Here is a 15,512-nt window from a genome sequence, read left to right as displayed (position 1 = left end):
TGCAGTAGTGAATCAAAAAGGTTCATCAGTTGTACATTTTTATCCTCCATTTCAAATGTTGACTACTATAAATTTTGTTGGACTGCTTAAATTTCTTGAAACTATGTTGAAACACAGTGTTCTCTCATATTAATAACACAACAAACTTGATGTTATTTAATTATCTTCACACTATCTTTTTCTGATCTTACTGCATCTTGACAAATCAACAGTTTTTAACATTGATTCAATGGTTGCTTGCTGTCAGGGACGCAGCCGTAATTTGCCAAATTAAATCTGACATTCAAATGTTATTTAGGCAGCAAATCAATCTGTTATGTTATAGTTTAACACTCACCGACTGTAAAATGTTCTCCATCACTGTAGGATCAGCTACATTCTGACTTGATTTCAGTCCCAATCTCACAATCTGTTTCTTTGGAGCTGTTGAAACACATAATAACTTGTGAGGTTTGGCTGCTGAAATTATGAGGAAAACCATAATAAAGTGTTAGAAAATGTTCATTTCTCAGTGAACTGTAACTTTACTGAAACATTGTTTTTCAATACATCAGTAAAGAAGATTTGTTCAAATGCAAATCCTCAAGAGTTCACAAAGCAGTTACAGCAACACAAAATGAAGTGAATCGATGATCTGTGCTGAAATTGAAAGTTGTTAATAACCAGTAATTAATACCAGTTAGCAATATTTTTAAACATATTCAAACACATAAAAAACCTCTAAGGGACGTTCTTATAAAAAACTTTTGTTGGCTGGGTTGTAGTTGTTGCGTTTCTCTGGATGAATATTTTTTTTGTAGTTTTTGTTTAACTTTTCTGCAGTGATTTTTCTTTAACAGCAGATGTTCATCACTAATAACTCAATCATCACTATAATAAGAATGAAACTCAATACAAATTGTATCAAACTGGAGCACAGAAAGGTGTTGGTTTTGGGATAAATCTGGGCCAGAATTGAAATGAACTGTTGTTTATATTTGGGTCAGCTCTTCTTTATTTGTTTGGATGTTTGATATGTGGCATAGCTTCGGCATGCCTGTGGCCGAAATCCGGCAAACAGGAGCGGACCGCACCAGTGCCATCATTCCACGCGGTATGTGGGCCAGATGAGGTGGTATGGGGAGAAAGGTGTGGAGCAGATTTGGGCCGCAACAATTTGCTGGTTTGGTTGCTATCTGGAAAGTAAATCCTGAGATACTGTGAAATATTCTGACTTGTGTGATTTTAAACATCAGGGCTTTGGAACACAAATGCAGCTTGGAGTCGTCTAGCAGGAGAACAAGTGGGTATACTATGATAGAGATCTTTAGAAGTCGTTTAACAAAGTGGTTTCCAATTCCAGCCCTGCGGGATGTACGTACACAGCAAAACCTCCAGTTTTTATTTAACACTATTAGTGTTTATATAATTATCACTCAGAGTGTTAAAAAGTAACACAGAAGCAGAGTCAAAGTTAATGAGATAATTAATGTGATTAATGAAGTGATGATTGATCATTAATGATGAATGCCTGGGCCCAGTTTTTTCAAAAGTAATCCAATGGGATTTCGGATGGCAAATTGGATCAAATTTTGGAAATGCAAAAGGGGGATTCCGAACTAAGAGCAGCTCATGTAATCCGATCTAATATTTGATCTGGATCAAACCTGCCCTTTGGGTTTTTCAAAACTTTTGACTCGGTTTGGGATCTATTTGATAAAAAAACAGGATAATCCTGATTCCATCAGAAGGATGGATTCAGTTGTGATTTTTCAAACCAAATAACATCAGAGAGTTTTTTTTAAGTGAATGATCACAAAACCAATGTTTACTGATGATATATACATCATATGACGTTCCTCAGATACAAAACAGGCTGGTTACGGCTATGAGTTGCTTCTAGAAAAAAGTGCAGATGGAAATACATCTCCTTAAGGCAGAGATGGAAAGAGGTGCTATTTGTCCTGTAAATTATTTTTGACTATTGGATAGTATTATTTTTGTTTTGTTATTTAACAATGTAACTAAATAAGGAATGCTAAATGTTTCTGTTTATTACAGTGTTTCTGTTTCTCACAATTAAAAAAACAATGGCTATTTGTGGCCACCGGTATTTTGCCTACATGTTGTTCTTTGCTAAACCAGTAGGCTACACTGTTGGTTTCATTTAAGGCTCTGGTAAACAGGATCATGTAATCCTGAAATTTGGTATTTAGGTCACAGTGATCCAATCCAATGTTCCTTTAAAAAACTGGCATGAAATTAAGATGGATCACATGATACTGGATAGTATAACATAGGATTTCCAAATTACATTTTTTGAAAAACTGGCCCCTGAAGATAAGGAAATGAATGTTTTCTAAAGCTGAAGAGAAAGACATAACCTCTTCTCCTACATGCCTCAACAGTGGATACTTGCATATGTGTATCTCCTCTTTGCTCCGCCTCTCTGAAACGTGCATAGTGATTCGTCGAATACTGCACGGAAATGTAACCTATCTTACCATATTCGGAACCTCAGGCTGCGACGGTACAACGAGATATACAAGACCGCCCACTTACTTAAGTATACATTCCGGCGGTCTTAGTCAAATCATACCACAAACTGTGCATACCACAAAGGCGTTTCAGGCATGTCTGGGTTCGCATTCGCTTTTAGATAGAATGCATCTTTTGTTCCGATACTTACAATTTTACGTGTCTAATACATGCATGGGCAACTTATAACACACCAGAGACACAGAAAAACACGTATTTCCATCATATGACCCCTTTTATACACTGATTCTTATAGTCTAGTTGATTAAGTGTTTATTGAGCGTTTTGTCCATTCTTTAGAGGATGACAGCCAAAACGATGCCTTAATCTAACATGGTAAAAATACACGAGTCAACAATTTTGAGTTACACGACTATACAGAAACTACCATGGTTACCTGAGCCTACTGGATCTTAGTTGTCTGTAACACAACTAGATATTCTAACAAATAGTTATAACTGCTTCAGACAAACCTAAGTAAATATTGAAACACAAGAGTCAAGAGCTCAACTAAAGCACACACCGATCATGATGAAGCTGGTTTGATGAATGGTGATCATTGAAGAAGACACAAATGTCAGCCTGTAACTCACCCATGCATACGTTATTGATGCCGATAAGGAGATTTGGGAATGTTGCAGAAATTCCTTCCACGCATGAGCAATTGTAACTTCCGTTTACATTTGTGCAGTAGGAATGTGGACCACACACAGATGGATGTGCCTGACATTCATCCACATCTGGAAAGAGAACGACAAGACATAAAACCCTCAGATTTTTTAATAGCAGTTCCTCATAAATAATACACAAACAAGTTGACCCGTTTAAGTATGGAAAAAATAGAAAAAAAGTGTTGCAGCAGATTGAACATTTACCAAGACATGGGTTATTCCTGCTGATCATTTCAGCCATATTTGTGACAATATATCCACCCAAACAAGAGCAAGAGATGCTTCCATTGGAGTTGACACAGTATGTGTTTGGCCCACACATGGTACCACATTCATCAGGCACTGGAATTATAAAATCGATAGCGTATAGAAATATAGCATATGCATACTTAAAATGTTACATTTAAAGCATAAACAATTACATTAAAATGAAATAATGTTAGCTTTAGCTTAAGGGCTGCCTGCACTGAATAATATACAAACTGAAACCATAACAGTCAATCATACATCATTAAAAATACCATTAGGTAGATAAATGCACCCAGCCGCAAATATCTCTATCATAACTCAATCTCAATCTGGAACTCTGCCTCTCGGTCGGCCTCGAAGAGATTCTGGCAAACCGTCCAGCGCCTCAGGAGGGGGGAGCAGTTCCCTACCAATGCTGTTTACAGTCTTCCATTGAGGAGGCAGAGGCTGAGGACTCGGAGGCGGACTCATCCATCACCTGGGCTGAAGTCACCGAGGTAGTCAAGAAACTCCTCGGTGGCAGGGCTCCAGGGGTGGATGAGATCCGCCCTGAGTACCTCAAGTATCTGGATGTTGTGGGGCTGTCTTGGCTGACACGCCTCTGCAGCACCGCGTGGCGGACGGGGACAGTGCCTTTGGACTGGCAGACCGGGGTGGTGGTCCCTCTTTTTAAGAAGGGGGACCGGAGGGTGTGTTCCAACTATCGGGGATCACACTTCTCAGCCTCCCCTGCCCTTTGTCACCGGTTCTGTTCATAATTTTTATGGACAGAATTTCTAGGCACAGCCAAGGGCCGGAGGGCGTCGGGTTTGTGGACCACACGATTTCATCGGATTTGGATGGAGAGTCCCTGCCTCAAGTGGAGGAGTTCAAGTATCTTGGGGTCTTGTTCACGATTGAGGGAAGGATGGAACGGGAGATTGACAGACGGATCGGTGCAGCTTCTGTAGTAATGCGGTCACTGTACCGGTCTGTCGTGGTGAAGAAGGAGCTGAGCCGCAAGGCAAAGCTCTCGATTTACCGGTCAATCTACGTTCCTACTCTCACCTACGGTCATGATTTGTGGGTCATGACTGAAAGGACAAGATCACGGATACAGGCGGCCGAAATGAGCTTTCTCCGCAGGGTGGCTGTGCGATCCCTTAGAGATAGAGTGAGAAGGTCAGTCACTCGGGAGGAGCTCAGTGTAGAGCAGCTGCTCCTCCACATCGAGAGGGGTCAGCTGAGGTGGCTCGGGCATATTTTCCGGATGCCCCCTGGACGTCTTCCTGGTAAGGTGTTCCGCGCATGTCCCACAGGGAGGAGACCCCGGGGAAGACCTAGGACACGCTGGAGGGACTATATCTCCCTTCAGGCCGTGGAACAGCTGGAGGAAGTGTCTAGGGAGAGGGAATTCTGGGCATCCCTGCCTAAACTGCTGCCCCCGCGACCCGGCCCCGGATAAGCGGATGAAAATGGATGGATGGATGGATACTCAATCTCAGGGTTAATGACCTCTGCTTTACAGGCATATGGTCACCTGGAGGTGGTTAAATAAGCATTTACATTTAGCAGACACTTTTATCCAAAGGGACTTAAGAATTGAGTTTTTTTTTTAATAAGAAAAAAAATCATGTAACAGAGGCACAGATATTTTATAAGACACATATGTAATTACCTGCACAATATGCAAAATGGCAGCTAATTGGGATTTTGAACTCATAGATGAAATATTGTCCTGGACATGCTTTTACATTAATAGGAGTGGATTTAAAATAGCAGCAGTTATTGCTCCAGCTACCAAAGACATCTCGGTTGACCACCCCATCCTCCATTTTTGGATGTTGACCGTTTAGCCACAGAGTGGCATGAGTGCCACAAATGTTTTCTTTAACACATGTATCCGGCATCTGAGCACTTTGGTGATTAAGGAAGAGCCGATACCATCCAACCCACTGGACATAACGATCACACATTACTGGGGAAGAGACTCTATTGCTTGTGGACCTCCAAGCATTATCCAGAACAGTGTAATTATCACAGGGGTCCAGGCCAAGAGTCTCTGCTGATAGAACATAAAAAATAACATTTGTGACTTGCAGAATTAATGATCTAAGATTAGTATTCATATTACTTGTAATAATAATACTATGTTTAATTTATATAGCGCCTTTCCCAGGCTCAAGGACGCTGTGTAAGGTACACCAATACAACAAAAACACATTACAAAGAAACAAATTACAGTGGTCATTGGACATTTGTACAACAGTAACAAAATACTGCAGTTGCATTTAACACAGAAAATATATTAAGGGCATAGAGAGTACAGTGCAATTTAGTAATAGTGTTGATTAAACAAATATGTTTTAAGCTTTGATTTAAATTCGCTAAGAGAGGTTTAAAACCATACTCGAAGCCTCGACGTGGCAAGGCGGCTGCAACGTGGACACTGCAACGCGACCACAGTGAATTCCAGTTCAGGTCGTCGACCTAAAGGTCTAGCTACCCAGGAAGACGCAACCATCAGCTACGACACGCAGTGGAAGGAAGCGTGTGCCCGTCGCCGTACTGAGGCAGACTAGCGGGTATCCAAGTAAGTAAGTAAGAAAGGTTACTACAGCAGAATTTTGAATGTACTGGAGACGAAATATGGAGTGAGCTGGTGATCCAGAGAAAAGAGCGTTACAATAGTCAAGGCGAGTGGTAAAAAAAAATGCACTAATGATTCTGCATCTTTTCTACTGAGAAAATGATGAGGTTGCTTAATTCGTTGTAGCTGAAAAAAGCAGCTTTGTATAATTTGCTGATGTATTCATCCAAGGTCAGTGATGGGTCTAGAATGATACCTACATTTCTTACAGTAGCGTCAAGGTCAAACCTGGAAACATCAGTTATATCTTTTATTTGAAACTCTGCAAGACGCGAGAGTAAAATCTAAGATCTAGTAATAAAAAAATTGATAGGCTACCTGAATCACCGGAAAATAAGAGATCAATTATGTCCTTTACTAGAGCAGTTTCCATAATGTGCTGCGAGCGAAAACCAGACTGAAAATTATCAAAGAGATTGTTATGGGCTAGAACTTCTGCAGTTGTAAGACAACAGTCTTTTCCATAGTTTTTTTAAACAAATAGCAGATTAGATATCATAAAACATCCATCTTTCCCTGAAAGTGATGCAAGAAAGCGCAACCCAAATCAGCAGATTCATGTTGGCTAATACTATGATATGGTGCACAAGTTAGTTTGTTTACCATGCTAAATCGAGCTTGAGGCCTAATTTTAGATTTGTTAATGATGCTGGAAATATAAGAAGAGCGGGCTGCATTCAAGGCAGTTTTATAATTCTTATCATGGTCAGCATAAACAAGATGTTGGACAGTTAAACCCGTTTTCCTGAAAAGACGTTTGTGTTGTCTGCATTTTTTCTTTCATAGCACGAAGCTCCGCATTAAGCCGAGGAGAGGAGTGAGACATGGTAACAGACATGGTCCTAGTTGGAGCATACTCATCCAAGATGTTTAACTTAAGAGAATGGTACATATCATAAATCATAGATGGACAGGTAAGATTTAAAACTTCAGGAACAGCAGAGGAGGCAACAGAGTCAGAGAATGTACTGATGTTAATAGCATTAACACGACAATATGAAGTAGTTGTAATATTAGTGCAATTGGCTGGACAGATTAATGAAAAGTCAAAAATAATAAGCTTTTGGTCAGAGATAGGAATAGCCAGACCACTGATGGAGATATTAATAAAACCAGATGTACAGTCCAGATCAAGTGTATGACCATGAGTGTGATTTAGTAGTTAAAGTTAATGTTTTGAATTAAATCAAAGCAATCCAGTACAGCCATCAGTTGAGAAGCATTAAAGCAGACAGTATCCACATGGATGTTAAAGTCACCAAGTAAGAAAACCTTGGATGACACAGCACATGCTAACGTAAGTAATTGACTGAGTTCTGAAAAGAATTCAGTTTGCTGCTTGGGTGGTCTATAAATCAAAATAATTATAAGGGGACTTTTAAGGCAACCTTCATAACCATAAACTCAAATGTCATAGAACTTACCAAACTGTTTTTTCATAATACTATGGAGTCACGATAAATGACTGCAAGACCACCCCAATAATAAGTTATTGTCAATAATAAGTTCATTTATGTAGGAGCCTTTATCAGAGATGGAGCGACAGTTAAGAAGAGCAAAGTGTTTTTCCAATATGCAACCAACGGGGGTAATTTATCCTTGGAATATTCGAATCCAGAATCCGAGTTATGTTGACAAGCGATCGCGGTGTTCGACAGTTCCTTTGAGGACGTTTCAGCTTTCTTAGAGTCCTGTTGCTAGACCAACTGCTCGGAATCACAGTAGACGAGGGTTGATGAATACTGAAAGTCCTTCTAGACGAGTGATGTAAATAAAGCAGGTGTCGAGAATAATACCAAGTGAACGGCAGTGCTTGTACGTCGCGGAGTCGAGATGCAGGTGCCTGTTTAGAGCCTTTAGCTCACAGGGCATGTATCCAGTTTCAATGTTGGGGTTAAATCCAATAGTGACCAAGAAAAAAAAAAAAACATTTTTTCACAAGACAACATTTTTATACATTTGTTGGAAGAAATGTAACAAGAGGTGTCCAGAAAGAAAGTACAGACAAATTGTAGATTTGTTCATGTTATTAAATTTATTCACATCTTAATTTCTGAATTAAGCATATCTTTGTATCATATGATGGTGGCTCATCTATGTGCACTGTTAGACTATACCAGACCTTTTTACAGAAATATATTGGCAACAGTGTTGCCAGCTAGTTACTGTAGATCACACGTCTTCAGCTCTTGTTGAGGTTTTAAACATTACATTCATCATTAGTGTGATCAGCGTTTCTCTTAGTTTGTTGACTCTATTTTAAGAAAATTTATTTGTAGTGGAGTAGGCAGGGCGAGACCGTGCTTCGAGTCCGGTGAGTAATTGTGAATGAGCACCAGCAGTGCGTACACCGGTCTCGAATCACGTAGGAGATGGGGGGCATATAAGAGAACGAGCAACCGGACCGCCGAAGAGAGAGGACCGGGCCCGAACATGTTTTATAATTGAATGTATGTTTTTGTTTTGTTTTGTATGCCGGCGGTCGGCCGTGAGGGGCCGTCGGCTGTTATTATTTATATTAAAACTTTATTTTAAATGTTTGCCGGTTCACGCATCCTTCCCTACTCTGAATCTTTCTACAGTATTCTATCCCCATGAGTGCATTAAACGTGTTTATTTTGGAAAAGAATTGTAAGCTCAAATGTGAAACCATGGTGGGAAACTTGTCATGAAGTGATATGTTCACATCAATACAAACAATACATTTATAAGTCCCAGTTAAAAGTGAACAAGACTTAATTCATCTGGTTGTTGAAACCACATATGTCATCCCTTTACTCCTCCCAAACGGAAGTATGTCGCTCGCAAGCTAGCCGCGCTAGAGATAAATAAACCGATAAAACGACAGGGAATGGAGACGGTACCATGAAACGCAGAGACTGGTTGCAACGCCCTTGGCATCTTTAAAATGTGATTATTTCAATATTAAAGATATTGTTGTTTTTCACAGAATATTCTGTTAAATAGTAAAAATACATTTGCTGGGTTTTCACAAGCAGGGTCAGATTTTATAATGAACAACGTTCTAATTTGAAATTATTTCAAGATAGAAGTATTCTGGTGTGAATGCAATGGAAATGCTAATTTAGTAAGTAACTTTGTTTCTGTTTAGGATGAAACATTTTAATTGTTACATTACATTTGCTGTTTGTGTGTTGTCAGTATTTGTATAAGACTTCGATTAAGAGGGCATTCCCTTAAAGCCACAGAACCAACAACACATACTGTTCACACAATGAATATCTAAACATAAAAGCACACAATGATCATCGTAATGGTGACTTTGAGCCGACTCAGATCAATCTGATCAAAATTCCAATTGAATCGAAAGCGGTGGTTCAGACCTAAAGCACTCCGACCCAATCTGTTTACTTGCAGGCTTTACAATTATTCGGTTGCATGTAAACAGTCACTAATCACTAGAATGCTTTTACAGTTACTGATATTGATTCAATGCAGTTACCATTGACAGATCCACACATTTTAAGGGAAGTACAGGTATATCATCTGGAAATATATCGGAGGGGATATTCCATTTATAAATAATGTACAAATAAAAATATTTTAAAAAAATTCAGCAGATATTATTATTTGTACCTTTAAAACAAAAACAATCTTTCAATTTAACAGTTTGTATGCCATCAAGACAATACATAATATTAAAACTAAATATTTGGAAATGGATCAAAAGTACATTCAGCTTATAGATGTGTGGCTTTTGAAGGGCAGTGATAAACAAATACTATAATTCTATCTTTTTAAATGTATACATACACACTGACCTGAGAAAATCAGCAGAAGAAGCAGCATTTCCATTGCAGGTGGATTTAAAGAATAATATCAATCTGAAACAGAAGGAATCAAACACATTTCAATAAAGTAAATCAGCATGCCAGTTTAGTGATATAATATCATAAAACATCCGTGTTTACCTGAAGGAACAGTCTCAGTCTGAAGATGAATATGGTCTTTCTTAGCTCTACATTCTGGGTTTTGTTTCCTACAGAGTTGCCTCCTACAATGACTTTTATGCAAAACATGCTTCTGTTTGGTAAAAGTGACACTTATTTTCTTTCAGATGTTCAGATTTTCCTTTGTTTGACATCATGTAAATCAGAACGAGTCCACTCCAGTCCTGGAGAGCCAGTGATCTGCATAGTTCAGTTCCAAACCTGAAAGCAAGAGAGCAGGTGAGAACCATTACATCAATGTTATAAACTGTTGATTTGTCTGCAATTTTAATTACATTGAATCAATATCACTTTTGAAATCGCTATTAATGTAGATTTTTTTTGTATTTAAACAAACCTACATTATTGTTATCAGTTTTCGCTTTAGTTGGGCTCTTGACTCTCCTTAAGAGCTTCATATTAGTGTTTCTATGAGAAAATTTATGCACCTGTAAGGAAATTGATGATTAAAGTTTATTTAAAGTAGGCGACCGCTTGCAATGAATGTAAAGCAATCTCTCATGACTGATTTGAATGTTTTGGTTCACAAATGTATAGAACCTGTGAAAAAATAAATATAATTTTACAGACAGACTTAGACATCAACACACATACAAACCTCAACAATGGCGACGATTATCAAACTAATTCAGATAAACAGATAAACTGCAATTAGAATTATTAAGTCCAAAATCATAGAATGATGAAATGAGTTCCCGGACGGTCTACTGTTTCTGGTGAAAATAAAAGTGCAGATTCTTGGATACTCAAAGGGCTGATATTACCCACAACTCATCGTGAGAAGGCAGAGTTTACCACGCAAACACAATACGTTCTGATGATGCCGCCAGTTCGTCTTCATTTTGTCACGGCAACATTACTTTGTCACCACGTTCTGAGAAAATCTTGGCAATGTTCACATCCTCAAATAACATCATGAATTAATCCTATGGAGAACATAGGATGTATGTGATGTATTCGTTTTCAGATAACCTGGACAGTGGTCATTTAATGAATGAATCTGTTCATTTCTGAATGAATGGTGAATGAATCTGGTCACTATGTTATTGTACGGAAAATTCACGAACAGAGTAAAATCTGTTAAAATGTTTTATAAGACTATTTACAAATGCAAACAGAAAACGACAGACATCAACTTCCTGTTAGCTGAGAGCACGTGGTTTGAACCAGAGCTCCTTCAAATTTATTCTTAATACATCGTTTATTCTTGCTATATCTTAAGATTTGTGTTTTAAATTGTTATTTCACTGAAGTTAAACCTTCCTTAAGTGTACCCCATACCAAAACCTTCCTAAAACACAGTGATAGGCCTTAAAGTACCAGGATCAACATGATGTTATCCAAAGAATATCAACCACTTGGCAAAAACAGGAGACGGTGTTTCATGCTTAACATGTTTAACTTCTCAAAAATGAGTTGGGCTGATTATGAAGTATTTCTGTGCTTGATACACTCCCCCAGGGATCGTACAGGTTTCGGAAAGGTTTTTTTGAACACATAAAACCGTTTCGTAGGAATTATTTCTTAGTCCTTTTTTGGACAATTCTACCAGAAAAACATGCGGCGAGCATGCATTGACGTCACTTTCACTTGTGTGCAGGAGAGAGTATACGTTCGCGAAGTTCATGTTTTTTTGTATACTGCATTTGGATGATGAATGTTATATAAACCCTGTCTGTTAGGGTCGCTTTAAAGGAGATTATAAAAAGAACAACTGTTGGATTTGTTGGGTGTTTCTACACACACACTGGCAACACAATTTCTGGTTGAAAAACATTTAAAAGTGCATTTTCTGGGATACCGGCCCTTTAAATCAGATGTGTCCAATCCTCTAGAGTTCAGCTCCAACCTGTTCATCTGCCCCACATGTGTTCTGTGTCTTAAGATGTTTATTATTGTTGTCTTATGATCATGTTCTGTTAAGTGAAGGTTTGCTGCCACTCACCATTGTAGAAGATGAACTGTGACAGCACATTACAGTCCTGATGAAGCCATTTTCCATTTCTCATAAAAACACATTATTTCCCAGTTCAGATATTTCACAGGATCACCCAGAGACCACTTCCATTTATAAACACCTGTTTCCTATCAAAAGCTACACTCGATGCTGCGTTTCAAACGCTATGGGAGAACAGTCTTTGTTCGACCGGTTGTGAAGCACGTGTGTCAAAATTATTTTGGCTTTAAATAACCTCGGCAGGTGACGTGGCTAATTACACCCGCACCTGCCGGTTATAAATACGCGTGAGTGCGGACGCGTCATCAGGTTCTTTTGTCTTCAAGGACCGCTTTGTGTGTGCGTGTGTGTGAGGGAGAAGTCTCCTTCTTTATTTGTTTTCGAACTAACGAACGAACAAACAAACAAGCAATAAAGAAAGATATTACCTTCATTCTTAGACTAGTGACCAAGCAGTTTCTTAGTCTAGTGTAAGAATAAGGAAGAGTAAAACAAACCATGACTGACTCGGATCGGAGATGTGTTCCTCCCTGTGAGAGGTTCCTCTCCGATTTCGATAAGCATGAGCTTTGCTTTGAATGCTTGGGGGCTGACCATGCCGCCCAGGGACTTGAGGGAGAGTGTGAACTCTGTGATGTTTTTGAATTCAGAGTTCTGCGTGCTCGGCTCGCGTTTTTTAAGCGAGACCGAGCCGCCTCTTCCTCATCCTGGGGCTCGCGGTTTGAGCTTGCTGAGGCACGGAAGACGGATCCGTCCGCTTCTCCCGTGCATTCGCCGAACCGCGACGTCCTCGCGTCCGCCTCTGGAGCGTGCCTTGGCACTTCTTCTGAGCCGGCGGAGGACGAGGCTTCCCTTGTTTCTGCGGGGTTAGATAGCACCGCCTCCGAGCGTTCCTCTCGCGATACTAAGGCGATTGAGGATCTAATCGGGGCGGTAACCAAGGCAGTCGACAGGCTCCACCTTGACTGGCCGCAGGAACAAGAGGCCCCCAAGGACTCAAAGCTTGACGACAGATATCTGTCGGGTGGCCGGAGGGAGGAGCCCCAGAATAGGGCTCTCCCTTTCTTTGAGGATCTCCATGGCGAGCTATCTCGCTCATGGCAGAAACCTCACTCCTCCCGTGTTTTTGTGCCATCGAGGTCGATTTATTCAACCATCGGTGGTGCGAAGACACGGGGATACACTGCGATGCCCAGGGTGGAAGAGACGCTGGCAAGCTATCTCTCCCCTGGGACAGTCGGCCACCCACTCCGGATCATTTCCCCAGTCTCGGCCAGGCACACAGTCTCGGGTGGGTCCGGTCTACCTGAGACGTGAGGTCCTCAGGGAGAGTGTGGCGAGTCGCGCCCCCCCTCGCAGAGGCAGGGGAACGGCCCACCGTGCCCCTCAGGCCGCATCGGGAGGTCCGGACCTGAGGCACTTTATTTCTTCGAAAAAGAAGAAACCCTGAGACATGTGTGGCCGGGACTGTGGGGGTGTGCCCCCCCGGGGAGGGGTGCCCAGAATTCCAAGAGAAACTAGAGGCTCCTCTTCGGTACCCTCACAGGGCCGCTTTGCAATCCCCGCAGCTACCGATCTTTCGGGGATTAGCGGGCTCAAAAATGCTAAATATTCGGTCGTCTCCTGCCATACTGCAGGGCACCGAATGTCTAGCATTCCCCCCACAGGACGAAGTGTCAACATTGATACCCCTCTCAGAGAATCTGGCAGCATGGAAACTACTTCCAGGTATCTCTCCATGGGTAGAAAGAACTGTAACCAAAGGCTACAGAATTCAATTCGCATATTGCCCTCCGCGTTTCAACGGCGTGGTCTCCACTTCCGTGCAACCGGAGCGAGTGAATCTGTTGACACAAGAATTACAAGCTCTGCTGGAAAAAGGGGCCATAGAACATGTTCCCCTATCAGACAGAGAGTCAGGCTATTACAGCCGGTATTTTCTAGTCCCCAAGAAGGATGGGGGGTTGCGTCCAATTCTAGATCTTCGCGGATTGAACCGCTACTTGAAGACACTCAAATTCAAAATGTTGACAATCAAGATGATTGTGTCTCAAATTCAGTGTCACGACTGGTTCGTGACGATCGATCTCAAAGACGCATACTTTCACATAGAGATCTTGCCACAACACAGAAGATTCCTGAGGTTCGCTTTCGGGGGCGAAGCTTACCAGTATCGGGTTCTTCCATTCGGCCTAGCCTTGTCACCCCGCACATATACAAAATGCATGGATGCAGCTCTGGCTCCTTTGCGACTCCGGGGCATCCGCATTTTGAATTACATAGACGACTGGCTGATTTTAGCTCAGTCTCGAGAGCTAGCGCTTCGACATCGGGATGTCGTCCTAGCTCATCTCAAAGCTCTAGGGTTGAGACTCAACGTCAAAAAGAGCGTTCTTTCCCCTACGCAAAATACAACGTATCTCGGGGTCATATGGGACTCGATCGAAATGCAGGCACAACTGTCTCCCGCACGTGTCGAGTCCATCCAAAATACCCTGAGAGGCATCAGGTTAGGCCAGAAAGTGACAAATCATCACTTTCAGAGAGTTCTAGGTCTCATGGCAGCGGCTTCCACAGTGATACCTCTGGGCCTGCTTCATATGAGACCGTTTCAGTTGTGGCTCAGAGCCAGGGGGTTTCATCCAAGGGCCAACCCCCAGAGGCATATAAGGGTGACGCGCCAGGGGCTTCGCACCCTTTCTATGTGGTTCAGACCTCGGTTTCTGACTTTAGGTCCCACTCTCGGTCCGTGTTGTCATCGCAAAATGCTAACGACAGACGCATCCCTCACGGGTTGGGGTGCGGTCTTAAATGGCCGTCCAGCCCAAGGGATCTGGAGAGGTCATCTTCTCGATTGGCACATCAATTGCCTCGAAATGATGGCTGTATTTCTGGCCCTGAAATACTTCCTCCGGCAGTTACGAGGCTACCATGTCCTAGTGCGGTTGGACAACACTTCAGTAGTCTCGTACATAAATCACCAGGGCGGACTGCGGTCGCGCCACCTGAACAAATTGGCCCAGCAGATTCTGCCCTGGGCAGAGGACAAATTCCTGTCCCTCAGAGCAATTCACATCCCGGGGCATATGAATGTGGGAGCAGACTTGCTGTCCAGACAAGCTGTGACAAACGGGGAATGGAAACTCCACCCCGAAGTAGTCAAACAAATCTGGGAAAGATTTTACGAAGCAGAGGTGGACCTCTTTGCTACGCAGGAGACAGCACAATGTCCCCTCTACTTCTCTATGATTCATCCAGCTCCCCTGGGTCTGGACGCGATGGCCCATACATGGCCCAGACTGCGTCTTTACGCATTTCCTCCGACAGCTCTGCTCCCGGGAGTCCTGGCAAAGGTCCGTCAACAGGGGTCTCGCCTCTTATTGATAGCTCCCCGTTGGCCAACCAGAATCTGGTTCTCGGACCTAGTATCCCTCCTAGACGACCCTCCTTGGGCGATCCCAGTCAGGAGAGATCTCTTATCTCAGGCACAGGGGACAGTGTTTCATCCTCGTCCCGAG

General features: G+C 41.8%; 1 protein-coding gene across 1 annotated transcript in view; it reads left to right on the top strand.

Annotated features, from left to right (window-relative positions):
- Positions 1–15,512, top strand: part of LOC130421317 (uncharacterized) — a 792,526-nt gene that overhangs the window by 716,425 nt on the left and 60,589 nt on the right. The gene's annotated exons all lie outside the window — the stretch shown is intronic.

The sequence above is a fragment of the Triplophysa dalaica genome, chromosome 5 (assembly GCF_015846415.1).
Source record: "Triplophysa dalaica isolate WHDGS20190420 chromosome 5, ASM1584641v1, whole genome shotgun sequence".
NCBI lineage: Eukaryota > Metazoa > Chordata > Actinopteri > Cypriniformes > Nemacheilidae > Triplophysa > Triplophysa dalaica.
The sequence above is the reverse complement of the archived record's forward strand: the minus strand, read 5'-3'. Positions and strand labels throughout refer to the sequence as shown.